The sequence below is a fragment of the Pogona vitticeps genome, chromosome 4 (assembly GCF_051106095.1).
Source record: "Pogona vitticeps strain Pit_001003342236 chromosome 4, PviZW2.1, whole genome shotgun sequence".
In the NCBI taxonomy this organism is placed as follows: Eukaryota; Metazoa; Chordata; class Lepidosauria; order Squamata; family Agamidae; genus Pogona; species Pogona vitticeps.
This window is the reverse complement of record NC_135786.1, coordinates 114,663,140-114,691,123: the sequence shown is the minus strand read 5'-3', so window position 1 is coordinate 114,691,123 and position 27,984 is coordinate 114,663,140. Positions and strand designations below refer to the sequence as shown.

General features: G+C 41.7%; 1 long non-coding RNA gene across 3 annotated transcripts in view; it reads left to right on the top strand.

The window, feature by feature from the left end:
• The window catches only part of LOC140706744 (uncharacterized), a 94,241-nt gene that overhangs the window by 7,681 nt on the left and 58,576 nt on the right, over positions 1–27,984 (top strand). For 2 of the 3 annotated variants that reach the window (XR_013544608.1, XR_013544609.1), the window contains exon 3: positions 20,587–20,681. This is a non-coding gene — a long non-coding RNA (uncharacterized LOC140706744). Of the gene's footprint in view, positions 1–20,586; positions 20,682–20,810; positions 24,356–27,984 lie in introns of those variants that run through there. The other variant, XR_012086588.2, reaches the window with a different exon arrangement.

The window sequence follows — 27,984 nt, the reverse complement described above, 5'->3', positions numbered from 1 at the left end:
ATAATCTGTTTTCTTCGCTCCATAAGACACACAGACTTTCCACCCCCCTGTTTTGTGGAAAAAAGTGCGTCTTATGGTGTGAAAAATACGGTATTTGTTGCTGTGTAAGTTGTAACTTTAGACTGAATCATGCTGTGTCTATTGAGATGTTCCTGTAATTTCCCCCAATTTATAAATAACACATATTCACTGCCATCCCATTTTATTCCAGTACTCTCTTCTCCAGTGGAAACTGATTTTTGCAAAGGTCAATGTGATCTCCTGCTGACTGGGAAACAGGGAGGTAAAATTCTCTTCAACTCCAGCACACCAAAAAATAAGAAACATAAGGAAGACCTCGGTGAGAAATAAAATCCCATTTAAACACACACAAACACCCTTAGAAGCACCACGCCCCAGTGTTCTTTTTTACTTCCCAGCATACCTTTTAAAAATATTTATATTACTTTGTGTATTTTCCTCTTGGCAAGAACCTTCAGCTGGTAAGGCAGTGGGGATTTTCCACTGTTCCCTCTTCTTTGGAAATGATCCACCTTCTTTGCCAATTCCTCCTCCTTTGTAGATGGTAAAGTCAGAGACTCTGAGTTCAGTTGCTCAATTCAACTTGCTATTCTTGTCCCTGTTATTATAGTAATTTGCATAATCATAGCATAGCGTTGGAAGGGGTCTTGTTAGCCCTCTAATCCAATACCCTTCTCAGTGCAGGAAATCAGTTAGAGCAGTAGAAAGTCATTGCTTAAAGAACTCCATCAGGTAATTTCTGGTACCTAATCCTATTGTCAACCTACCCTGACTAAGTTGTTGAGCAAAAACAGGTGTGGTGTTATTCTCAGCATGTTCATCCTTTACAAGAAGTATGGGCAATCTGTGGCTCCCTCTCACATTTCAATATTGTTCTTTTTTCCTCCTTGAGAGGCATCCCCAACAAGGCCATCCTCTCTTTCTGCCCATATTTGATATGCTTAAAGCACTGCTTTATGCTATGAGACAAAATGACATGATCTTGTGCATAATTTTTTTAATATTTAAAGTTGTTATTTATGTAGGTTTCTATTGTTTATTTCTGAACCCAAATCCTAGTTCCAACATTCATGAAAATGCTGTTTTTGGTAGAGTTGTCTTGGTACTCAGTTAACTGAGCAAAATCTGAGCTGACACAACCCTTTCAGCTTGACTCATGATCACAGGCTAAATTGACATTATAGAGTAATCTAGACTGAAAAATTGGCAAGAATCCTTTTCTAGGTAAGGTCTGGACTCATACAGTGGTTCTCACTTTGGCTCAACAGATTGGTTATGATGATGTGCTGTCATTTCCTGGGATGAGGGCTAGATATGATTTTCCAACTTTGCAGGATTTTCTGGTATCTAAATGCATCTGCAGCAAATGCTGATATCTGGACAATAATAAGGGCGACTAGTGAGGATGCTGCTCTGCAAGGTAGACTGTGTACCTCAATATGGTGGGAGACTAGGCAAAATGGCAGTAACTATATAACATCTTAAAAAGCAGAGACATCACCTTGCCGACAAAAGTCCGAATAGTCAAAGCTACGTTTTTTCCAGTAGCGATGTATGGAAGTGAGAGCTGGACCATAAAGAAGGCTGACCACCAAAGAATTGGTGCTTTTGAACTGTGGTGCTGGAGGAGGGTCTTGAGAGTCCCCTGGACTGCAAGGAGAGCAAACCTATCCATTTTGACGGGAATCAACCCTGAGTGCTCACAGGAAGGACAGATCCTGAAGCTGAGGCTCCAATACTTTGGCCATCTCATGAGAAGTGAAGACTCCCTGGAAAAGACCCTGATGTTGGGAAAGAGTGAAGGCAAGAGGAGAAGGGGACGGCAGAGGACGAGATGGTGGACAGTGCCATCAAAGTTACCGACATGAATTTGTCCAAACTCTGGGAGGCAGTGGAAGACAGGAGGGCCTGGTGTGCTCTGGTCCATGGGGTCACAAAGAGTCAGACATGATTTAATGACTAAGGTAAAGGTTCCCCTTGACCAGACCTGGGCAAAGTGCAGCCCGAGGGCCACTTATGGCCCACGATCCACTCCTGTCTGACCCGCAAACAGTTTTGAACATCAAAACCATTTATAGCTTTTTGTCTACAGTTGATCAGTTGCTTATCTTTAACATACCGAAAAAAACTCTTTAGTACAGTGGTGCCTCGCTTGACGAGGATAATTCATTCCATTCAAATCGCTGTTATGCGAAATCCTCGTCAAGCAAAATGAAAAAGCCCATTGAAATGCATTGAAAACCGGTTCAATACGTTCCAATGGGCGTAATGCCTGCTCGTTTTGCGAAGATCCTCCATGGGGCAGTCATTTTCCTGTGCCTGTAAAGTGAGAAATCCATCCTAAAACACAGTGGGGGGCCATTTTGCACAGCGGGTGGCTATTTAAGAGCTGACAATCAGCTGTTTTAAAAATCGTCGTCTAGCGAAAAATCGTTTCCCGAAGCAGGGAACTGATCATCGTTAAGTGATTTTCCCCCCATAGGAACATCGTTTTGCGATCACAATAGCGATCACAAAAACTTCATCATAAAGCGGTTTCGTCGTTTAACAAGGTAATTGTTAAGCGAGGCACCACTGTATTTGTGAAGATTAACAAGTTTAAAATAAAAATAATCATAACATTACTGTTTCATTTTATCTTTAAGTAAAGTTGGTTCGGCCCCCAAACACAGTTCAGATTTTTCATGTGGCCCCCCATAGAAATTAATTGCCCACTCCTGCCCTTGACAAATGCCCAGTCGTGTCCGACTCCAGGGGGCAGGTGCTCATCCCCATTTTCAAGCCATACAGACAACGTTTGTCCGTAGACAGGTTTCCGTGGTCACATGGCCAGCGCGACTAGACATGGAATGCTGTTACCTTCCCACCGTGGTGGTACCTATTTATCTCCTTGTATTTGCATGCTTTCAAACTAGGTTGGCATGAGCTGGTACAAATGACGGGAGCTCACTCCATTGTGTGGATTCGATCTTACGACTGCTGGTCTTCCGACCTTGCAGCACAGAGGCTTCTGCGGTTTAACCCACAGCGCCACCGCGTCCCTCGACTAAATGACTAAACAACAACAATATAACATAGTATCTGGCTCCCTCTAGTGGATAATCCTGGTAACTGCATCATTGTTCTGGGTTTTTTATATAAAGTAATATTTTTAATATTTTCAGAACCTGGGTAAGTGAAACTGAGGGTACCAATCCCACATATGCAGGGTCCTGCTGTATCTATCTGTCTAGGCCAGAGTTGTACAGCCACACAACACCAAGCAAGCTGCACATTGCCCTTTTTCTCTGACAATAGACAACTTCATACACATGACCAGTATCTGAGACCATGGCCATAACCCTACTGGGGTTTTATACCAGTCTAACAAAAATGTGTAACTTTTGAAGATGACTTTTGCCTCAAGTTACGACATCTGTTGCATGCTGAGTTGCATGACTCAGCATCCAGCAAATAATGTCTAATGTCATTTCTGAGCTTGATGCAATTCACCTTTTAAAGTTACTGTAAATTATTTGTGTTAAAATTGTGGGCAAAACTAGCAGTTTGTACTTGATTATAATTGCTGAGAAAAAACCACCTGATTTTCTTTTGTACAGTTTATTCCTTAGCAAATATTCACAGAATTACCATTTTAAAGCAAAAATCCAAACACATCTACCCAGAAGTAAGTCCCACTGAGCCTAGTGGGATTTACTCCTAGGAAAGTGGATGTAAGACTGCAGTTACACGGGCATGTTGAGCAACTGGGTGCCAGTCTGAACAAACTTTAAGGGTCTGAAGACAAAACATGAACACAGAAGGAAAGCAAACAGGCTTCTTGGACCTATTGAGAGGGGTAGGCAGGCGATCCGTGGAAGTTAATCTCAGGGCGGCCTGCCAAGGTTTGAGCAGCCTTGACAAAAGAGGAAGAAAACATCTCTGTGACTGTCCACGAAAGTGAGAGCATGTCTTGGGCAACCTTCTGCCCAGCATTTCACCGGCTCCCACCCAGTGAGCCAGCGTTCCCGGAAGCAACAGGAGAAAGAGCTCGAGGTAGCTGCCTGCGGCTGGCCAGCAGCTTTAAGCAAGGGCATGGGGGAGAGGGAACCACAGGAGACAAAACATTTTCTCAGTCCCAACCTTGGTATCAAATGAGCAAGCCGTTTCAAGTTCACTAGAGGACAACGTCAGAACTCAGTTTTTTTTTCACCTTCCCCAGCACAGACAAAAGAAGCTTTGGAAATTGAGGGCAAGCAATGTAGAGGTGTAGGAGTGCCAAATCCTGGATCTGCCGTTGTGGCCATTCTATAGCACTCAGTGCAAACTTTAACAATGGTTTGCAAACAAGAGCAATAAGCAATGAATGCTTGTTTGTTTCCTTGCTTATTTAAACATTTTTAATCCAACCTGTATTAAGAGTGCCATATTCCAATTCTCAAAATTCAAATAACCTAATTTGCATATTTTGCAAATAAAAAACATTAATTTGTGCTCCCTGCTCTTTATTTATTTATTTGCATAGTAAGCATTGATCTGAGAGGGCCACTGTAATGTAATGTTTTTATGCTTTTAATGTTCTATTTATATAGGAATTTTATTGATTGATTGATTGATTGATTGATTTGATTTGATTTATACCCCGCCTATCTGGACTACCAGACCACTCTAGGTGGCTGTTCTGATGGGAGGTAATAGTGTTGGATGTGAGTTTAATTTTCTTTTGCTCACTGCAAAAAAATATTTTACCCTGCCTTTCTCCTTGAAAAGAACTCAAGGCAGCTTAAAAGTTTGAAAGACAACATTTAAAGTTGAAAACAATTCGTATACAATGGTAATTAACATCAGTAAAAGACAATGTTTAAACCTAAGAACAATGAGTATAAAGAGACATCTTATATCATTAAAAGGCAATATTAAAGCTAAAAACAAGTATACAAATATTAAAAAGAAAATACAGTAGTGCCCCGCTTGATGCTTACCCCGCATAATGTCAAAATCGCTTGATGATGACATTTTTGCGATCGCTATTGTAATAGCAAAACAATGGTTTATATCACTCCTCTATCTTCTTTTTTCCAAGGCTAAACATTCTCAGTTCTTTCCATCTTTCTTCATAGGGCTTGGTTTCCATCCCCCGATCATCGTTGTCGCCCTCCTCTGAACTTGTTCCAATTTGTCAGCATCCTTCTTGAAGTGTGGTGTCCAGAATTGGACACATTACTCAAAAGTGAGGCCTAACCAATGCTGAATAGAAGGGAACTAACATCTCGTGGGATTTGGAAACTATACTTCTATTAATGCATCCTAAAATAACATTTGCCTTTTTTGCAGCCACATTACACTGTCGGCTCATATTCAACTTGTGATCTGTGACAACTCCAAGGTCCTTCTCGCTCATGGTTTTGCTGAGCCAGGTATCCTCCATCTTGTAACTGTGCATTTGGTTTCTTTTTCCAAGGTGCAATACTTTGCACTTATCCCTGTTGAATTTCATTCTGTTGTTTTCAGCCCAGTGCTTCAGGCTATCAAGATCAATTTGAATTTTGTTTTTGTCTTCCAGGTTATTAGCTATTCCACCCAATTTAGTGTCATCTACAGATTTGATAAACATTCCCTACATTCCCTCATCTCAAGTCATTAATAAAGATATTGAAGAGCACTGGGCCGAAGACTGAGCCTTGGAATACCCTACTTGTTACTTCCTCCCAGTTAGAAAAGGATCTATTAATTATCCCCCTCTGAGTATGATTCTGTAGCTAATTGTGTATCCATCTGACACTTTATTTATCCAGCCCACACCTAGTTTATTTATTTATTTATTTATTTATTTATTTATTTATTTATTTATTTATTTATTTATTTAGATTTGTACCCCACCCATCTGGTCTATATGACCACTCTAGGCAGTTAGCTTGCTAATCAGGATATCATGGGGCACTTTGTCAAAAGCTTTGCTGAAGTCAAGATATACTACATCTACAGCATTCCCTCTGTCGACCAGGGAGGTTACCCAATCAAAAAATGAAATCAGATTAGTCTGGCAGTACAGTGGTGGCCCGCATGACGACGATAATCCATTCAGTTAAAATCTCTGTAAAGCGAAATCGTCATCATGCGAAAGTAAAAAACCCACTGGAATGCATTGAAAATGCGTCCCAATGGGGGAAATACCTGCTCGTTTTACGAAGATCGCCCATAGAGAACAGGTGATCAGCTGTTCTAATTCGCTGTAATACGAAGCTTCCATCCGGAAAACACCCATTTTGCGAAGGGAAGCCATTTTACAAAGCCAGGAAAATCGTCATCAAGCGAAAAAATGGTTCCCGAAGCAGGGACTGAACTGACATAAAGCAAAAAAAAAACCAGAGACATTGTTTTGCGATCGCTATAGCGATCACAAAAAATCATCGTACAGCAATTTCATCATCAAGTGGGGTCATCGTCAAGCGGGGCACCACTGTACTGTATTTGCTCTTCTAGTTATTGCTGCATTGTTTTCTAGGTGCTTGCAGAATGACGTCTTTATAATTTGTTCCAGATTTTTACCTGGGGTTGATGTCAGGCTGACTGGCCTGTAGTTCCCAGGTTCCTCTTTTTTTTATGAAAATAGGAACAACATTAGCCCTCCTCCAATAATCTGCCACTGCACCCATTTCCCATGATTTCAAGAAAATAATGAACAGTGGTTCTGAGAGTTCTTCAGCCAGTTCCTTCAGTACTCTCGGATGCAGTTCATCCGGCCCTGGAGATTTGAACTCATTCAAGGTGGTAAGGTACTCCTTGGCTATTTGTTTATCAATCTCCAGCAGCAATCCTGTCCCCTCTGCTTGCACTTCACATTCGTCTGGAGGGTCATAGTCTGTCCTATGGAAAAGGACTGAACTAAAATAGGAATTCAGAACTTCTGCCTTTTCTTTGTCTTCTCTTATCATCTTTCCATCTCCGTTGAGTTGCTAAGCCACTATTCTTTTCTTTGTCTTTTGCTTTGCACATGCCTGAAGAATGCTTTTTTTATTGCTTTTAGTGTCTGTAGCTAATCTCAGCTCATTCTCAGCTATTCAACTATTCCACATGAAGTACACTAGATACAGTGAAAAGACATGGAAGTATATCTGAAATTCTGAAATATCTGAAAGAATAGGAACTAGAGCTCTTTCTGTGTTAGGGATTCATTTAATTTAGGATAGTTAGAAAATATCAACTTGATGGTGGTGGTGGGGATCAGAACCTAGGTTTCAATTGCTACTTTCTATAGTTTTCCTCATTCATTTCTCTCATCTTAGTAATACTAATGACCATGGGTCGTGTTTGTCTAAATAGAAGTAGCCATGATCTAGTGATGATGAGGAGCAACACAGGACTTTCTATAAGTTTAGATGGAGATTTGATATTATCATTCCCATTATATTTTTATTACTATTCTATGATTTCTGTTTTATTTTCTATTTAGGCTTTTTATCAAGTAATTTAAAAAGTTTCTTAAATTCAGTTTTCTTATAACATTTACCCTTTACATTTTTTATGTTTCCAGACTTTTTTGACTTGTGTCCCTTCCTTTTCTCATCACTGTTTAACAGCTCTTTCTGTTTTCCCTGTTTACTACCATTGGTTCATGCTTCTGCTGTTTGCCTTGAGCAGATTCATTTGCTGCTCCTAACTAATACTGAGCCAGCTTTTCTTTTTGCATGACTCCGTAAGTATGGTTATTAAATCATTACATTCTTAACAGTCAGGATTTGATAGGTTCAATGTCCTCTGATAGTAGTAATGGCTAACCTTCACCTGAAAGATTGGCCCCTTTGCTTATCTTGCTTTGACAAGAAGACCTGTCCTCATTTGCCTTGCAATTGGTGTACGGTGAGCTAGCTCATGAATTTGTTTTAATATCAGCTAACTCAGCAAATTATCCTTTTCCAGGGCTGTGCAGCTTCTGGCATTGTAATGGCCCCAGCACAGCACACCACTGAGGAGAGATTAGTAAAAGGTAAATCCTCCACAGGATTTTCATAGCCTAGAGTGCTGCCTTTGAGGTCCAAGGTCCAATCGAAGAAGAAAATTCACAATATATGCAAATTCAGCTTCTTCTGCCTTGTTTTACTCCCTTGGTGCAAAGAGCAGTGTGATTTTATCTGCTCTTTCCAGCCATTTAAAGAGATATTCTCAAAACCAGGTGTAATCACCAAGATTCTGTAAGCCTTTCTAGTTAGCAAGATTCCTTTGCCTGTTATGTGCAGAGAAAAGTGAGTTTCTACCTCTTCCACAACAGCAAAGCTTTTGCAGGTGTACAACTGTAAATTAATCTTCCAGATCTTTGCAGTTTCTCTGACACCTGACACCACTTTCACAACATTGCCTTATTTCCTTCTGCCCTCTATGCTTGTTTCACTTACCCACTTACCAAAATTTCCAAACTTTCAAATGGACAGTTGGAAAGCTCAAATCAATGATAAAGAACAGATTTCCTGTTAAAAAGCTGAATGGAGTGGATGAGTAGATATTCTTTTCCTTGAAAAATAGGTTCCAACAATTCTACTCCAGCAGAAGGGAGCAAACAACAACAAAACATCACTGGGGGCTTGATCCAACTGGTATTTGTTCTGCTGTTGGTACACCCCAGACGCAGATTGGTTTTCTCTTTTTTCCAGCAACCACACAATGCAGTTACTAGAATGGACCATTTTGCCCCCAGGTTACCCCTACCCATACTTTCTGTATTTTTGGTACAGGTTTGTGCGCTCTAGTTTTGTCCATCCCCAGCATGTGCATTCACTGGGAATGGACTAAAATCAAGCCTTGCAGCTGTCAAGACTGTCAAGGCTCCTTCTGGTATCAATTTCCAGTATTGTGAACCAAAGGGGCAGGAGAAGTGATTTTTTTTTTGCCTCTGCTAGATTATCACTGATGTGCTGAATCACTTAAATTAAAATTTAAAATATTTTTTTCTTTGCATTTGTGTGAAGTTACAATCACAACTGCAACTGTGTTCAGTTTCTCGATCGGCACTGTGAACAAAGGAAGGAAAAATATTTTTCTTAATCTAAATGATTTAGTGCACCAGCAATGGTCTAGCAGAAGCAAAAAATTAATAATTTCTCCACTCTGCAGAGGAGCAGGGGAAGTGTTCAATTTGTTGATAATCTGAAGTGGCTCATTTAGCCACTTCATGATATTGGAAATAGGGCTGCATGAAACTGGTATGCCATTTGGATATGAGAATCATACCAAATGGCATATTGCTCCCCCCCTCCCACGATCTCAAGTTACCCTGTTTATACCACACTAAAAGGGCCATTGTGGTTTCACCCCCTTTGTATCAAACATTCATCACAGCATTTCACATCAGATAAATTCATTCCAATTGAAGCTAAGAGGGAAGTGTTTAAAAGAGAATCTTTATGTAGAAAAAGTCTGGTACTGACTGTCCTAATCGCTCTTACAAATCACTAATCTTATCTCTTACATAATCAGCCTGATGGGCCCTCCAGGTCAAGAGGGTGTCAGCCGCTCCTCCAACTAATTAGATAGGTTCTTCAAATAAACAGAAGCAGGGATTGAGAAGGAAGATTTAAATAAGAAAGAGAATTTCAACGTCTCAGACAATCTTTAATAATCTTGGATATCTCGGGGCATATTTTGCCTCTCTAGCCCCAGTTGAAATTGGAACTTTAAAATGTCAATTTTTTTGGATTGCATGTCCCAGAATTGGAAGTGGGACATCTCCATGGGTTCTAAATGAAAAAGAACTTTGGATTCCATCAAGGTAACCAGATTAATCTATGGCCCAGAAAGCAACAAAGAGTCCTGTGACACCAAAAGACTGGCAACTTTATTAAAACATAAATGTGCAAAACCTCATTATGCTCCTAATCCAGGATGGGAGTAGATGACAGAACAGTAGCAACCACATCACAGATATAACACACCTAAACTATAGTTAGTGAGAACAAGCCACGCTTAAATCATGATTTCAGCTCTTGTATTGTTGTCAAACCTTTACTGTATTTCCAAGTTCAGGCACAGTGAGGAATAGTGGTTAATTTGAAAATAGAAATAGACGTTTCTATTCTCCCTTTCTGGTAATCAAAGAGAAGCAGGGAGAGGAAAATAAATCAGCTCAAAATTTTGGAAGGTTTTCTGGTATTATATTGAAAGAGAAGCCTCTGGCTGAAGCTTAAGTGTTGGAAGGTCACTATCTGGTCATTTCCCCTGCATACTTTTAACCCTGTGCTAAACCAGAACTTCTTGGTGTTGCAGGTCAGGTGTGCAGTACTGTTGGTGTGAGAATAAATAATGGAGATGGGACAAATGAGGGTTGTAGATAAGAAGAGCTGCAAGAGATGCACATACCCACACCTATACCAATTAGCAATGGCTTCAAAAGTACTGGGCATTTGCTAGGTTCTAGCTCGCTACCCTCCTCTTAATGAATCTCTTTGTCTGCTTTGCATACATACATTAATAGATGCAGGGTTTGTGCATTGCTAAGGAGTTTTCTTTGCAGTGATTGTGAATAGTGTTGACGATACGTATCTCTTTCATTACAGAGGTAGTTGCAGACTCAGTTGTTACTCTTTTAATTTCCCCCATCAAACATCAGTAATGGAACCCATATTCAGAGAGAGAAGTGGGAATAGTAAGCAGAGGTGGGCAACATTTCCCAAAGCGCCTATGTTTTGTATTAATTTCAAATCATGCTATAGAAGAGTCAAAGCAATGATATATAGGCTTTGGGGTATTATGGAAAGAGAAAGGACTAGTAGTTTGCATCTGCTTCCGTAGTGATTGATTATGGCAACATTTAGTAAAGACTTACATGTCCGCACTGATCTCTGAGAGAATCAATTGAGACCAAACCTTTATTTATTCCCAAAGGAGAACAAAACCTGAGTTATGTTCAGACATGTGCGTGAAGAGGAATGAAGCCTTAATAAGAGGAGACAGATAAGGTGGTCAGGCACTCCCATTTCTTTAAGGATTTGCCATGGTTTGTTGTGTTCGACACAGTCAAAGGCTTTTGTGTAGTTAATGAATGAAGCAGAAGTAGATGTTTTTCTGGAACTCTCTGGCTTTCTCCATAATCCAGCGCATGTTAGCAATTTGGTCTCTAGTTCTTCTGCCCCTTCGGAATCCACCTTGTACTTCTGGGAGTTCTCAGTCCACATACGGCTGAAGCCTGCCTTGGAGGATTTTGAGCATAACCTTGCTAGTGTGTGAAATGAGCGCAACTGTACGGTAGTTGGAGCATTCTTTGGCACTGCCCTTCTTACATTCCAGGTTCCTATGCAGTTTTTTTCTTTGCAGCATCAGACTTTCCTTTCAATTCCAGGCACGTCCGCAGCTAAGCGTCCTTTTGGCTTTGGTCCAACCACTCCATTCACTCTGGAGCTACTTGTACTTGTCCTCCGCTCTTCCTCAGTAGCATGTTGGACGCCTTCCGACCTGAGGGGCCCATCTTCCAGCGTCATATCTTTTAGCCTTTTGTTTCTGTCCATGGAATTTTCTTGGCAAAGATACTGGAGTGGCTTGCCAGTTCCTGCTCCAGGTGGATTACGTTTATTCAGAACTCTCCACTATGACTGGTCCATCTTGGGTGTCCCCGCATGGCATCTGGTCGCTTAGAGCTACCTTTAACTGATAAAGCTGAAGCTGGCCAGCATAGGCGACTGGTATGGAAGATCTTACAACACAGGCAGCTGGTATAGAAAGAGGCACACTTTCAGGCTGTTGTTTCTAGGGTTATTTAAAGCTTTAAAGTTAAATACCAGTATCTTGAATTGAACCTATGGAAACACTGACGTTCATCTGCAGTTTGTGTTATGAGTAGAGGTGGTTGCACTGTCCAGATTCTGGTAGCTATGCTCTGCACTAATGGAGGTTTCTGAGATATCTGGGGGAGGGGGCAGATCCACATGGAAAACATCACTTTAATCCACCTCAGAAGTGGCTAGAGAGTGGGTTACTTGTGGCCAGATTGTCAAGGAATACTTGCAGCAGATGAACCAGCCAGCATGTCCAAAGGTGCAAACTGTCAGCAGCACCTTACAGCCTTTTTTTCCATTTCTGCTCTCAAGAGAATGGACAGGGTATTATTCCCAAATGCAACCTTCATCCAAGAAAAGAACCAACTGCCCTACACATTGCACATGCAGATACATGCTCCATTTCCTTGCTACCTGTGCTTTCCTTTCTTTCCCCATCACCAACATTGCCTTTTTACAATTGTAGTACTGAAAATATACACGAAGAACCATCAAGCATTTTCTGAACCTTGCCTCCATTGAGAAATAGGTAGCTTTGGCAGCATTTGAATTGCATTTAAACTGAGGCAATGCCTTGTGACTCTAAGGTAGTGCAGGTGCTTGCAAAAGTGAGTTAGAAGGAACCCATGTATTACCAAGCATACCTTTACGTGCCAGTTTAATATTGTCTGCTGTCAGAAGTCTTGCCCAAATACAGTTTTCAATGTGAGAAACCTAGTCGTTTAGTCGTGTCCGACTCTTTGTGACCCCATGGACCAGAGCATGCCAGGCCCTCATATCTTCCACTGCTTCCTGTAATTGTGTCAATTTCATGTTGGTTGCTTCGCAGACACTGTACAACCATCTCATCCTCTGTTGTCCCCTTCTCCTCTTGCCTTCACACTTTCCTAACATCAAGGTCTTTTCCAAGGAGTCTTCTCTTCTCATGAGATGGCCAAAGTACTGGAGCCTCAGCTTCAGGATCTGTCCTTCCAGTGAGCACTCAGGGTTGATTTCCTTTAGAATTGTTCTCCTTGCAGTCCAGGGGACTCTCAAGAGCCTCCTCCAGCACCACAATTCAAAAGCATCAATTCTTTGGTGGGTCAGGTTTCTTTATGGTCCAGCTCTCACTTCCATACATCACTACAGGGAAAACCATAGCTTTGACTATTCGGACTTTTGTTGGCAAGGTGATGTCTCTGCTTTTTAAGATGCTGTCTAGGTTTGTCATCGCTTTCCTTCCAAGAAGCAAGTGTCTTTTAATTTTGTGGCTGCTGTCTCCATCTGCAGTGATCATGGAGCCCAAGAAAGCAAAATCTGTCACTGCCTCCATATCTTCCCCTTCTATTTCCCAGGAGGTGATGGGACCAGTGGCCATCATCTTAGTTTTTTTAATGTTGAGTTTTAGACAGTTTTTTGCACTCTCCTCTTTCACCCTCATTACAAGGTTCTTTAGTTCCTCCTCACTTTCTGCCATCAGAGTGGTATCATCTGCATACCACTCTGATGGCAGAAAGTGAGGAGGAATTAAAGAAACCTAAGGATTGTTTTTTCCATCGCACACTCAGCACGCACACACACACACACGCACACACACACACACAGAGTGAGTTTCCATGGCTAAAAGGATTTGAATCCAGGTCTTCGGAGTCCATGCCCACCGCACTGTCTAGTGCACTACACTGACTCACACTTGAGGGAAGGATAGCAAAATATAATGGCAGCACAAGTATAACCAGTGTAGGTGGGCATGCACTATTGATAGACAAGTACTATTAAGGTTTTTCAGGTCCCCTATGCCTTTAATTAAAGAATTTCTGCTTGTATGTTTTCGTCATTTTATTTCTTCCTGTTGATGTTGGCTACGGGAATTAATTACAGTACTGACGAGTGGCTGATTACTTGCCAGCTGAACATACTCTTTTAACTATCCCAATGTCAGTTTCTGTTCCAGTGGAGTGTATCTGTGTGAGCTTTCACTACTGGTTTTCTTCCATTAGTTTTTAAAGAAGTGAAGCAGCGCTATGTTTAACAAAATAAATGAAAGTAATGAGAACAAAATCAGTAAAGCACCACAATGTCGGAATAGAAACTCAACTGCAGCAACTTAAAAGGGTAATTTAAGAGGTCAAATTCCATCTGCTGAAAACAGCAGGAATAAATGAAATGGGCTGAACTTGTGAGCAATGCTATTTTAACTGATATTTCCAGATACAGTACCTGGTAGGTTGATATTTCATATTGGCATTTATATGAGACAAAGGCATATTTTACTTGCCTATCTGTTCAACCTATATGCAGAGCATACCAAATGAAAAGCAAGATTAAAGTTGAACATAAAGTTAGCAACAAGAATGGCATGTCAACTTTAATGTTGAGAATAAAGAAAACAAAGTAGATGTTCAGTACCTTTATTTAATGGTAAACCCAAGTGGAGACTGCAGCTAATTAGAAATGGACTGAGACTTGGAACAGCAACAATGAAGGAACTAGAAAAGATCACCGTCTCTAAGAACACATGTCACTGGAGAAGAAGGCCAGGGCTATCTGTACAGTGGTATAATAATAATAATAATAATAATAATAATAATAATAATAATAATAATAATAATAATAATAATAATAATAATAATAATAATAATAATAATAATAATAATAATAATAATAATAATAAATACCCCACCTATTTGGTCAATAATGACCACTCTAGGCGGCTTCCAAACATGCAAAAATACAACAACATATATATAGCAAATAAAAATATCAACAATATACAATAAACAATGAGCTAAAGACATAAACAATAAGCGGTTCTTCGAGATTAAAGAAAAAAGGTTAAGTGTTATCTGGAGGGAAAGCCTGCTTAAACATCCAAGTTTTGAGATGGGTCTTAAAAATACCCAGCATAGGGGCCTCGCGAATCTCTGGGGGCAGGTTGTTCCAGAGGCAAGGAGCCACCGCCGAGAAGGACCGATTTCTTGTTTTTTCCTTTTGGGCCTCCCTCGGCGTCAGGCTCCTCAGCCTCACCCCCGACTTGAACGAGTGATCCGGGTAGTTCTTGGTGGGAGTAGGTGTTCCGTCAAGTATCAAGGCCCTAAACCGTTTAGGGATTTATACGTAAGCATCAACACTTTGAAGTCGATGCGGAAACGAATGGGCAGCCGATGCAGTGCGGCCAGAGTGGGTGAGATGTGTTGGTATTTTCTCACACCACTAAGAAGTCTGGCCGCCAGATTCTGCAGTTTCCGCAGCAGCCTCAAAGGCAGCCCCACGTAGAGCGCATTACAGTGGTCTAATCTTGAGATTACGAGCGCATGTACCAAGGTAGTGAGCACCGCAACATCGAGGTAGGGTCGCAGCTGGGCTATCCGCTGAAGGTGAAAAAAGGCGGTACGGACCACCGACGCCACCTGGGTTTCCATAGTGAGCGCCGGGTCCAGATGGATCCCCAAGCTCCTGACCCCATCCTTGGCGGCAAGGGTCACCCCCCCAAAAAAAAGAGAGAGAGTTTCCCAAGCCACCCACCCTCAGCACCTCCATCTTGTCCGTTTTCAGCCGCAGCCCATTTTCCTGCATCCATTGCAGTACGGCCTCCAGGCAGCGCTGAAGGGACAGAACAGTTATTCCTGACTGCTATGTACTGATACGAAAGCCAAACAGGGAAGAAAACTAAAAATAATAAAATGAAATCAATTGCAATGTGGCATTGGGGGAGAACTTTATGGATACTACAGACTATCAGAAACATAAACAAATGGCTGCTAGAGCAAATAAAGCCTGAACTCGTTCAGGAGGCTATTGCACTCTGTTCACATCATGAGAAGACAAGATTTATGAAAAGACAATAATGTTTGGAATATGTGAAGAAGGAAGACAGAATAGAGCTGAATTGACTCACATTTGCAAAGCCTAAGCAGAGGGGTTACTAATTCATAGAGTGAACATAAATTGAAAGTGGCTTGTTGGCACCTAGCAAGAAGCAAATACAGTACCTTTTCCTGAAGGGGGCTTACTCATGAGTGAACTTTATAAGAGGATCTTGACCGTGATAAAGGGTGTTCTTTATAAAGGTACTCTATGGAGCCTCTATTTAAATTCTGCTTTCAGCTAGTTCCAAAAAAGGAACACCTCAGCAGTACTAGGGCGGTTGTGTGCAAGCAACCAAACTATTAGAGATGGATGTACGTTGTTGCCACCGTTCCTCCTGAACACTTTGGCCAGTGGCTGGCTATCTGAGATTTATTCCTCTTTCTTTGACCCCCTCCTCTTCTTTTCCCAACCGCTGTGGATTAAAAAGTCCTGCTTCCAATTTACGAACTCTCCTCTAATCCGCCTTTGGTGGACTTATTTTATTAAACTCATCTCTGCCCTGTTCCTCAGATCACTCTAGAATGATGTCATTCGTTGAGGTCGGAGCTGGAGCAGGAGGGAGGGAAGTATAATACTTGTCATTGTCTGTGAGGCATCTAATACTCTCACAGAGAGGCCAGGGCCTTGCTTGCGTAAACTGGGGGAAAAAAACATCTCAAAAATGCTTTTTATTCACCCCCACCTGCCACTCCTCAGATATGAAGGAGGGATTGTTTTCAGCTCCTTAAGGGTTTGTGTCTGGATGTGTATTAAACAGACCATATTTGAAGGAACAGAAATAAAATTTGGTCTGAATTTAAGGTCTCAGCCTAGAATCCCAGATTATACTTGTGGCTCCCAACTGAATTCCAAATGATCAGCATTAAAAATAAAATAAAATAAAATAAAATGGTTCATATTATGGATGCTTGAAAGATTAAGGTGAAAAGGTTTGTATTTCTATACTAAATATGTGGAATATATATGTAGATTTTATGAAGTATACCTTTGCAATAGTTTCCTAAGAGTAGCCTGTCTCAGCGTGTCGGCAAAGGTAAAGGGGAAAAGGAAAGGCAATGCTATCCACATTGAGCATTTTGTCCCCTTTCCTATCACCCATGATACCAGTAGTGCACTGCCAATATGCACACAATACAAGGCTGAAACAAATGTCAACAGAGTCAACAAGAGACAACCCCACTGTACTTTCCAGGCTTATCCACACTACTGCTGGGTGTGTGAGAGAAAAAGTTCTGCTTTGATCTGATTTGTTCCAGTGCAGGATCTGCCTGTGTGAACCCTTGTGCTGCATTGTTCCGTGCTGATTGACACTCTTTGTGGTGTATGTCATTTGATGATGTCTCCTAGTGGGTTGCTCAATCTCTGCCCCTTCAAACCACTTGAATGGGTGAAACCAAAAGGGAAGGGAGGAATGAGGTGGGTGGAGAGAAGACAGAGAAGATAAGTAAAAGTTGGGGCACAATCTGTGTTCCAGGTACCAGCAATTCTGGGTCTTCGTGGACAGGCAGTCCTGGGATATCCCAGTAGGTTAAGCAGCAAATACTCTCTCCATGTAGGGGTGCCATTTTGTTCCTAGTAGGTGGTAGGAATTTAATATATAGACTGTAAATAGATTTTTGTTTTGTTTTGTTTATTTTCAGACCCACACTTCTTTTTTCCACTGGTAAATCCCTTCACATTTTACATTGAACTAAAATCCTAATGATTGAAGCCTATAGAATTACTCTCTCTCCATCAACTTTAGCACTGGATTTTTGGCTTGCAGGCTTATTGCAGTTGTCCCATCTGTTCTACAGAACAGTTTTCTAGATAAAATCAAGCTTAATTGTAGATTCCAGAAATATTGTTGCATACACCTTGCTCACAAATTCCACACAGTGGTTATAAACTCAACTGCATATTTACTTTGTCAGGTGTCTTTCAAGTTGGTTAAAATAATATTTGATTTCTATGCAGAATAGTCAAGATATAAGCTGCTGCTTTGTTATATTAGATATGTTTTTTCCTCACCTCTTCTCAAAGATTGCCTGGATATTTCTCTTAGGAAATATACAGTATTCCAATTTTTAGGAAAAATTCAAAAAGAGCATTAATAAAATGATGACAATGATGATGACAATGACGATGACGATGATGCTGAAGAAGAAGAAGAAGAAGAAGAAGAAGAAGAAGAAGAAGAAGAAGAAGAAGAAGAAGAAGAAGAAGAAGAATTTGGAAAACCTAGGAAAACAGAAAAGGCAAAGAAAAGTTGTTTATGTGCCCAAAGGACAGAGAACCTTTTTGAGGACCCTGGAAATCTAGAATTTTGTTCGAAATAGTCAGTGGCAACAAGGAATATTCCCAGGACAGCAGCATCCCATTCCTTGAGATTTCAGGACCAAACCCTAAAAAGATGGCCGACAATCTGTATAAACCTCAGTTAGGATTTGGGACAGATTGTGCATCATGTTCTTCGATTTACTGTAAGGTAAGGGTAAAGGTTCCCCTTGACAATTTTTGTCCAGTCGTGTTCGACTCATCCCCGTTTCCAAGCCGTAGAGCCAGCATTTTGTCCGAAGACAATCTTCCGTGGTCACATGGCCAGTGCGACTTAGACACGGAACGCTGTTACCTTCCCACCGAGGTGGTCCCTATTTATCTACTTGCATTTGCATGCTTTCGAACCGCTAGGTTGGCGGGAGATGGGCAAGCGACGGGAGCTCACTCCGTCGCATGGATTCGATCTTACGACTGCTTGGTCTTCTGACCCTGCAGCACAGGCTTCTGCGGTTTAGCCCACAGCGCCACCACGTCCCTCCGCAGCGCCACCACATCCCTTGATTTACTGTATCTTCAGTAATTTCAGCAAAGCAGGTTGACTCTCAACAACTGTTTTCTTGCTCTGATTCAGTGACATTGCACTTCCACTCTCAGATTTGGCCTTAAAACCTAAGGTAATATGGAAATCCAAAGCCAAAGGAGAAATCCAGTGACCAGATAACTGGCAAAATGTACAGATCAACTGTGGTGGTTGCTGCTATTCCTTTAGGGTTGTCATTCCATACAGCCTAACCAACAGGAGAGGCATGTGAGGAGTCTTCTAGAGTAGACAGTATACTGCTGCTAGGATCTTGGGCAGGTTTACCTACCAGCCTACTGGGAGTTTTTTCCCCCAGGCTCTGTGCTATTCTCCCAATTTGTGCTCCTGTTCTTGTACTGTTTGCTGATAAATAGAACAGGTCATATGACAAGAGGTCTGCCAGGCTTAGGGCTGGGAGGCACATAAACAATTACCCTTCCATTCTGTGTTTAGGCAATAGGATTATGGCCACTGATGAGACACTTATTGTGGATTTTCTGTATGTTGGCAGTACTGTAATTTCAAAATTTTTCCATAGTGGAAAATTGCCACTAATTAATGAAGTGCGTCCTGCATTCCTCTTGTGTATCAAGTCACACAACTGGCACAGAGTGTGACCAGATGGGCGGGATATAAATAAATAAATAAATAAATAAATAAATAAATAAATAAATAAACAAACAAACAAACAAACAAACAAACAAACAAACAAACAAACAAATAAATAAATAAATAAATAAATAAATAAATAAATAAATAAATAAATAAGTGGCAAATCCACATTGTTTATGTCTTATATGTAAGCACTTGGCATATATCACAAGAATGACTAACAGATAGAAATGTTTAAGCAAAATGTTTCAGCTTCCACCTTCTTCAGCTGCTCTGGTAAAAGTATGTATGTATTGGAATGTATGATGAGTGAATTGATGTTGATTTACAGGACTAACCTGGATGTGTGCCAGGAGAGTTGTTAAAACCAGTTGGAAGTGGGGAATGGAATGTGTGTGGACAGAACTGTCTTCTGGTTGGCTAATACACATTCTAACTATAGAGCCGTTGTGTAACAACAGAAAAGAAATATCATTTGCATGACAAGAACATGACAGCTTGCAATACTGAATCTTTCATTAAAAATTCAATATTGCAAGCTTTTAGGTTTGCAAAATCTCCTATTTTTGAAAATGCCAGTCACAAGATGTTATAGTAGGCATACCACTGGCTAATGCTAAGACACATAGTCAAAGTCGTATCACTAAAATATAATGGGCTGTGTGTGATACTCTTTTTTAAAGGGCAGCATAAATCCAGCCCTCAGCTATGGCAGGGTTTAAGCAGCAGTGGAAAGGGAGATTTTTGCCTGCTTTTGGTAAAAGGGATATTCTGGAGGAAGAAGTTCCTATTATAAGTTAAATGGCAATCCCAAACTTAGTAAAAGGGTTTGGAAGTGGTTGTTGTTTAGTGATGGCAAACATCAGGCAGAGGAAGGTGACATAAGCGCCACACATCCCACCTGGAATGCAAGCAGGTATCTGTCAGTTAATGGCTATTTGCTGCCATGTTTTACACAAGTACACTTACGCTGGCCTAAATTCCCAATGGACTGAGTTTACCAGGTTCTTCACATGCATTATCTCATGTGCCAACCTCTTAGACATGTAGTCCAGTAATTGTTTTTCTCCATATAACAGGTATAGAATTAGACAGTAACTTGCTCAAGACCACATGTATGGATGGCAGACCTGCAGTTCCTTCACCATGTAGCCAGCTTGTAAATCTCAGACTGTGCTTCCTATACCATCAAAATCACCCCAAAATGCACAGACAGTTGCAATTTGTACCTCTCCTTTCGTGTCACTGCAGAAAGAAATTCAGAAGTTTTGGTTCCTCCCCCCCCCTTAACCCAAGCAACTGTGGGTTGTTGTTGTTTTAAATGTGCTTAAATCATGGGGGGGGGGGGCAATCCTAACCCCAATACAAACACACCAAAAATGTAATGAATCTTGACTGTGGTTTATGGAGCTGCTTTTTTTTTTCAACCATAGTAACAACAAGCTGCAGTTAATATAACCTGGAGTTCAGCGTTTGCATGCAATACTATTGTGCAGTTAACTGAAACCGTCAATCTCTTTGCAGCTGCACTACAGGAGACCAGAAGGAAGAGGGGAGTATGAGAGGAGAGGATTGCACAGGAAGTCAAGGCTTATTCCCATTGTGATAAAAACTCTAAGGTTGGTCTGTAATTTATAGCACATTTAAAAAATAAATGTTCAAGCAAAAATTAAAAGGTGGCAGAAAGGGAGAGGTCATGTTGTGATTGGGTTCGTTAAAGATTTGAACCAGTTCCTCTCTTTTGGCAGGAAATGACAGCAGAGCCTCCTTTGAAATATTAACAGATTTATTTGGTTTAACATTTGGTGATTCTACAACAACTTCTACGGGTTCAAAACAACTGATATCCGGCAACTGTCCAAAGTGTGAAGATGACAACTCAGCCTGTAAATTGACAAGGTTCATTGAGGGGCTGGCCGAAAACGTTCCCGGTCGGTGGGTTTCCTCATTGGAGCACTCCGAGCCACGCGTATAGTCCCACAACAAGGGTGTCTGTCCCAATCTCCTTCCGGTGGTGGTTGGTTGAAGGATTAGTCCTTGAGTGACCTGGTCCCCGCGGAAATACCACAACCATTCATTCTAATGCCTCTGTCGATGTTCCCTCTTCCCTTGACAGGTCTGGGTCAGGCAGTAACCTTCCTACCTTCAAATTAGGGAAATCTTCTAATAACCTGGGCACTCTTTCATATCTGTGTTCACTTTTTTCTCTCTCTTTATTCTCCTTCTCCTTCATTCTCTCTCCCCTTGGTATACTAAACTGTCTCCTCCCACTTTTATCTCATATATTCTCTTCCCACACAGGCAAAATTAACTCCTCCTCCTCTTTTCCTTCTCCCTCTTCCACCAAACAGATTTCAATCTTCCCTTCTTCCCCCTTTGATTCCCTTCCTTTCTCTTCCTCCACACTCAATTCCTTTATTCCTTTATTCCTTTATTCATTTATTCATTTATTTATTTATTTATTTATTTATTTATTTATTTATTTATTTATTTATTTATTTATTTATTCCATTTATACCCCACCTATCTGGTCATTGCGACCATTCATTTTCTATTATCTTCTCTCTCTCTCTCTCTCTCTCTCTCTGACATCTCTAGTTGAGGGGATGGCTCACTCTGTTCTTTTTCCTTTTGGTCCATCCCTCCTTCACACATGTATGTATTTTTAAAATTCTCTGGCTTGGTTTGCTTTTCTTATTCCATCACAGAGCTCATGTGATGTTAAAATGCAATTTGTTACAAAAGTGCCACAATGATTTGGTTTGTCAGCTAGGATGGGAGAAATCTGTGGTTTGTTCTATTTTCCCCATCCCAGAGGATAATTAATGCAAACGTCATTTTGTTGTAGTCCAGCTGCCAGGCTCCAGGAACAGATGTTTTATTGTTAACATGGAACTTTTAAGAAAGCTTTTTATTTGTACAGAAGGTATCTTCAGTTCCTCTCCCAAAAAGCAGCTTGAAATGATTTAAAGTAAACAGATCCTAGGAAGAGACTGACATGAGGAATATTTATGCACACATCCAGTTAAAATTTATCCCGTGTTACATGGAGGAATCTCTGTGTTATAAACTGAGATTCATTTGCTAGATAGCATTTTTTAATATTTCCAGTGGTTTAGATAGAAACATTGGTGGGACACTGCCAGTCACTATAAATTATATGCATGTTCACACACTTACATGTATGTTACACACACCATAAATGCTGTAAAGCATGTATTACACTAATGCAACTATTTAAATTACTGTATTAGCAAATGTACCCAGCTTCATCCATGCTAAAAATGCAGAAGTTCCACCCTTATCCCACTGTCTTTTCTTTTCTGTCCCACACCTCAGATTGTTTCCTTCACTTTTGTTCATCTGGTACCAGTTTCACAGAAGAGTCTGGCAAATGTCTCAGATTGGTTGCTGCTAAAATTTAATGAAATGTAGGCCCAGTTTGGGATCAGAGGAAACTGGTTTTGAAATATTAAAAAGCCAGTCAAGTCAGGAAATCTGTAGAATCTATTCAAATGTTGGTGTTTTTGGAGATTTTTCTGGATAAACAAGCAAGCAAACAAAAGGGACTCTAGGGAATCCAATGTTGAGATGTACTTGTTTAAGTTTGGAAATTATTTAATATCAATTCAAACTCTGGTGACTCTAGCTTTTATAGTTTCGGAGATGTTTCAGAACAGTCTTTTGGGACAAATAAACAAAAGAGGTTCTGGAGAGACCGATTTTGAATGGAACATACTAAGTTTTTTAAGCTGCAAAATCAATAATATTCATGTAAAACATGTTTGTTTCTACCTTATTGATTTGAAGATCTTTCAGGAGCAACAAACACATTTTCGGTAATAGTTATAAGACTAATTGATTGTGTATTAATTGTTGAGAGCCAGCGTGGTGGATAGAGTGCTGGCACAGAAGTCAGAAGACCAGGGTTCAAATCCTTGCTCCAGCTCACTAAGGGTGGCAATGGTAAATTGCTGATCCACCAGCCTTCTTGAGCATCTCACATATTTTGAAAACCCTGTTGAAAAGGTTGCCATGAATTGGACTTGATGGCATATGACAACAACAGATGGATTGCTGCCGCTATTGCATGAAAAGCATTTTTCAAAATGTTTCCTGATGAACCTTCTCAGGAGATTTTCCCTTAGTGGACTGTTCTTGCAAACGCTTTTCTATTCCCTGATAACCAGCTTTTGTTAGGTCTGTTAATTGTGTCAACAATAATAGTAGCCCATGCTATCACAATCTTACACAGCACATGTCTTTTCTTACCTTCCATATAGACTAGAAACAGATTTCAAACCAAATCCAAATTGGTGGTGTAACCCTATGGACTATTTGGTTCAGCCTAATGGGTAGGGAAAGTTCTGTCAAACTGGCAGTAGCTTTGAAGGATCTCAACTTCACTGCCATGTTGTACCGATTATGCTAGTTTAATTAACGTGTTATTTGCAGGTTTTCCACAACATTTTAAGCTGCCTTGAGTGCTATTTGGCAAAAAATGTAGGATATATGCTTAAATCCTAGTGTTCTCCTAAAAGTGCATGTTGTTGGGAGTATGCAGATCAATCGTGTCCCAGTATGCGGTGGGTGATTCTGCCAATCAGTCAGTTCTACCCTGCTAAAAAGGTAAAGGTTCCACTTGACATTTTAGTCAGTCATGCCCGACTCTAGGGTGCGGTGCTCATCCCCATCTCCAAGCCGCAGAGCCAGCATTTGTCCGAAGACCATTCCCGTGGTCACGTGGCCAGCGTGGCTATACACGGAACGTTGTTTACCTTCCCACCGAGGTGGTACCTATTTATCTACTCGCATTTGCAGGCTTTCGAACTGCCAGGTTGGCGAGGAGCTGGGACAAATCGATGGGAGCTCACTCCATCACGTGGATTCAATCTTACGACTGCTGGTCTTCTGACCCTGCAGCACACAAAGGCTTCTGCGGTTTAGCCCACAGTGCCACCAGTCTACCCTGCTATTGGGGTGCTATTGTGCATTGATCACTTCCTGCCCTTCCTCTCTTTTGTGTGTCTTCTTCCTTGAAGAGGAGCCTTTTCGGAGATGGAGATTACCTGAGTACATACTATCTGATAGCTCTTTCTCCATCCACACTTGCAACCATGCCATCCAGCTTTAAGGGCTGGTTTACCCACTTTAGAAACAGTCATCAAAGCTAAAGAAACTTCCACGGAATATGTAAGACAAATGCCTTCTTTCTTTTTCAGTCAAATGCTATATTTTAACCTTTACTACTGAAATACTAAAGTTTGTAGTTAATAAACCTTTTCTAAAGTTACTACAATTTAGTTCATTGAAGATAATTGGCCAGAACACACTAAAAGTGCACGTGATCCCCTCAAATAGTATTTGCTAAAAATATCCAAGGAGTCAAATATTAATTGAGGCATCTTTGGATTTTCACTGTACAAAGGGCAAAGTAGTCAATGGCTTCCTATATTCTTTTGGGAATCATGTGGATTCATACCACTGAGAACAGGATTAGCCCTTGGGCGCATTGTGACTGGTCTGTTTCTGAGAGAGAAAAACAGCACAGTAGAAGGAAACAAAAATGGATGGTATGTGGCAAGAGAGCAGGAGGGCACAACTCACGTGCATACAATCATCCTCATGGATTGTAACAATGGCATGACTGGATAAGATCTGCTTGCTGTTGTTTTCCAAGGTTTCATCTCTTCAGTTTAAGCAAACTCATCTCGTTTTCCTGGAGTTGGCAGCTGCTCTCCCCACCCGTAGCCCAACTCCATCCAAAACTTCTGCTCATTTTCTGGCTCTGCTACAGTTCCTATGAAGTCAGCGGTGGACGGAGTGGTAGTGTTTTGAAGTGAGTGTTGGGAACAGCCAGGGGCTGAAAGAACAGACTGATCCCACATGGTGGTAAGGTGACATCATGCTGAGTGATGACCTTCCTGCGACATTTGCCCTCCACCTCATCAGTTGATTCCTGTCTCCGCAGGGACCAGAGATGAGTTTGAATATGCAAGGCCATTCTCTAGATTCCAGGCCACAGTTCTACTAACCTTCCCGTCTCCAGGTTATAAATAAGCCAGAAAACCTAAGCACACGAGTCAGAGTGACAGGAGGTATTACAGGGAATCAGGTTTGCTGGGTTGTACTAACCTCCTTTCATACAATTCAACACTTGTAGCTGTATTTTCCCAAATTTCAGGATTGGTTTCTCCACATTATCCTGTGTTCTGAGGAATCTCTGCAGATCTCCCATGCAAGCTTCTCTGAGTTAAAGAGGATTGGGGTGGGGGTGGGGGTGGGGATATGCAAAAGCACTCCCAGCACTCACTTGAGGCAGGAAAAAAAGGGGTGCTGCAGACCACAACACTCACCAGAAGAGGGAAAGCAAAGGAGAAAGACGAAGAGAAAAGGAGGCTAGCAGCACCTTTCTTCCCTCTGCTGCCAACCCCGCCTGACTTCAGTACCCAACTGCTCGTTGACCATCTCTATCAAAAAGGCCTTAAGTGCTCAGGGCTTTGGTGTTATGGAAAAGGCTGTTGGGGGAAAAATTCCCTGTGCCTAGATAATTTATACTTTACTTTATTGAAATACCTCGCCCCCTCTAGACAAAGTCTACTCAGGGCAGCTTACATGAGTAGTCAAATACAATAAAAACATACATAATAATAAAGACCTACTAACTAACTAACTAACGCGCATATACAATATCAAGATGGGATAGTGAGGAAACAAAAATCAGTTAATTGACTGGAGGGAAGGCCTGCCTAAAGAGCCAAGTTTTTAAATGGCTTTTAAAAATGCCCAGCGAGGGAGCCTGGCGGATTTCTGTTGGGAGAGTATTCCACAACTGAGGGGCCACTGCCGAGAAGGCCCAGTTTCTTGTTCTTTCCTTCTGGGCCTCTCTCGGCGTAAGGCCCCTCAGCCGTCCCTGTTGGCTTTGTCGAGTGATTTGAGTAGACCTGGGTGGGAGAAGGCGATCTGCCAGGTATCAAGGTCCCAAACCGTTTAGGGCTTTATATGTCATCATTAGCACTTTGAAATCAATGTGGAAATGAATGGGCAACCAGTGCAAACCAGCCAGGGTGGGGGAGATATGCGGATATTTCCTCACTCCACTAAGGAGTCTGGCTGCCGCATTTTGCACCATTTGAAGTTTCCACATCAATCTCAAAGGCAGCCCCACGTAAAGTGCATTACAATGGTCTAGTCTCGAGATTACCAGTGCATGGACAAGAGTAGTGAGGGCCCCCCATCAAGATATGCTCACAGCTGGACAATCCACCATAGGTGAAAATAGGCGGAACAGACCACGGACGCTACATGGGTTTCCATGGTAAGCGCCGGGTCCAGATGAATCCATAAGCTGCGAACCTCACTCTTTGCAGTGAGGGTTGACCCCCCAAAATAAAGGGAGTCGCCCAAACCACTAATGGAAGGACCACCCACCCTCGAGACCTCCATCTTGTTCGGGTTCAGCCTCAACCCATTCAATTGCATCCATTCCAGTACAGTCTCCAGGCAGCTCTGGAGGGACGGAATGGCATCCACTGAAGTAGGTGAAAAGGAAATGTAGAGCTGTGTGTCATCAGCATATTGATGACACGATGCCCCACACCCCCTGATGACCCCACCCAGCGGCCTCATGTAGATGTTAAACAGCATTGGAGAGATGATCGACCCCTGCGGAACCCCACAGTTGAGGTTCCATGGGGCCAAAACATTCTCGCCAAGCTGTACTCTCTGAGGACGGTCCTCCAAGAAGGATTGGAGCCAGGCAAATGCCAGGCCACCGATTCCCAGCTCAGAGAGCCTCCCCAGGAGGATACCGTGGTCAACAGTATCAAAGGCAGCTGAGATGTCAAGGAGGACCAACAAGGACATATTGCCCCTATTGGCCTCCCTCAACAGGTCATCCAACAGTGCGACCAGTGCCGTCTCTGTACCATAGCACGGCCTGAAGCCCAACTGAAATGGGTCCAGGGCATTGGTTTCATCCAAAAGCGCCTGAAGCTGGTCTGCCACCACCCTCTCCACCACTTTGCTTAGGAAGGAAACACTGGTGATGGGCCTATAATTTCCAATGTCATCCACCGCCAAATTTGGTTTCTTCCTAATGGGCCTAATGAGTGTCTCCTTAAGGGCAAGGGGAACCTTGCCCTCCTGGAGAGACCCATTAATTATTGCAGTGCCCCATTCTGTTGTTACTGGCCCGGCTGCTTTGATTAGACAGGCCGGGCAAGGGTCAAGGGAGGAGGTGGTGGCCCGACCGTGATCAAGCGCTTTGTCCACCAAATCTGGCGGACAAATCTTGGCCACCTCCTCATAATGCCTCGGACTCTTGGCAACATGGTGTTTCCTCTGCTGTATTTACTGAATTTGACCAGTGGTGATGAGATGGTCGATTCTGAACTTTGCTTTTTGTTTTGTTGTTTTTTAATAGTACTTTCTCAACATTAGCTATTTTCTTCCTAGGCAGGGTGGAAAAAATGTGAGATTTTAGAAGTCCAGATGTGGGAGAAAATGAAACTGACAGATTTGTCCATCCTTGACGGGCAGCACCCACCTATAGCTTGCATGGTCTGGTAAGATCTGCTATTGCAAATCTGTCTTTCAGAGAAGTTCATTTGCTGTTCCTGATGCCATCAGGAACTACAAATGGTGGTTCCCCAAAGAGCATTTAGAAAACCACCACTCTAAAGAAAGCAGCTCTTTCCTACTGTGTGCTCATGTGGTTAAGGGATTATAATTAGAATGGCTGTGGGCTCAGTTATAATGACTCTGCCTTGCACTTCTAGCCCCTGAAGCATTATAGGCCAACAGCCAGGATCTCCTTTACCAAGAGATATAGTGGGAGAGTGCTTAGTGCATGATTTGTAGTCTGACATTTTGGCCTGCTGTCATACTCTCATGAAGTGGGCTGTTTTCTGTGAATGCTTG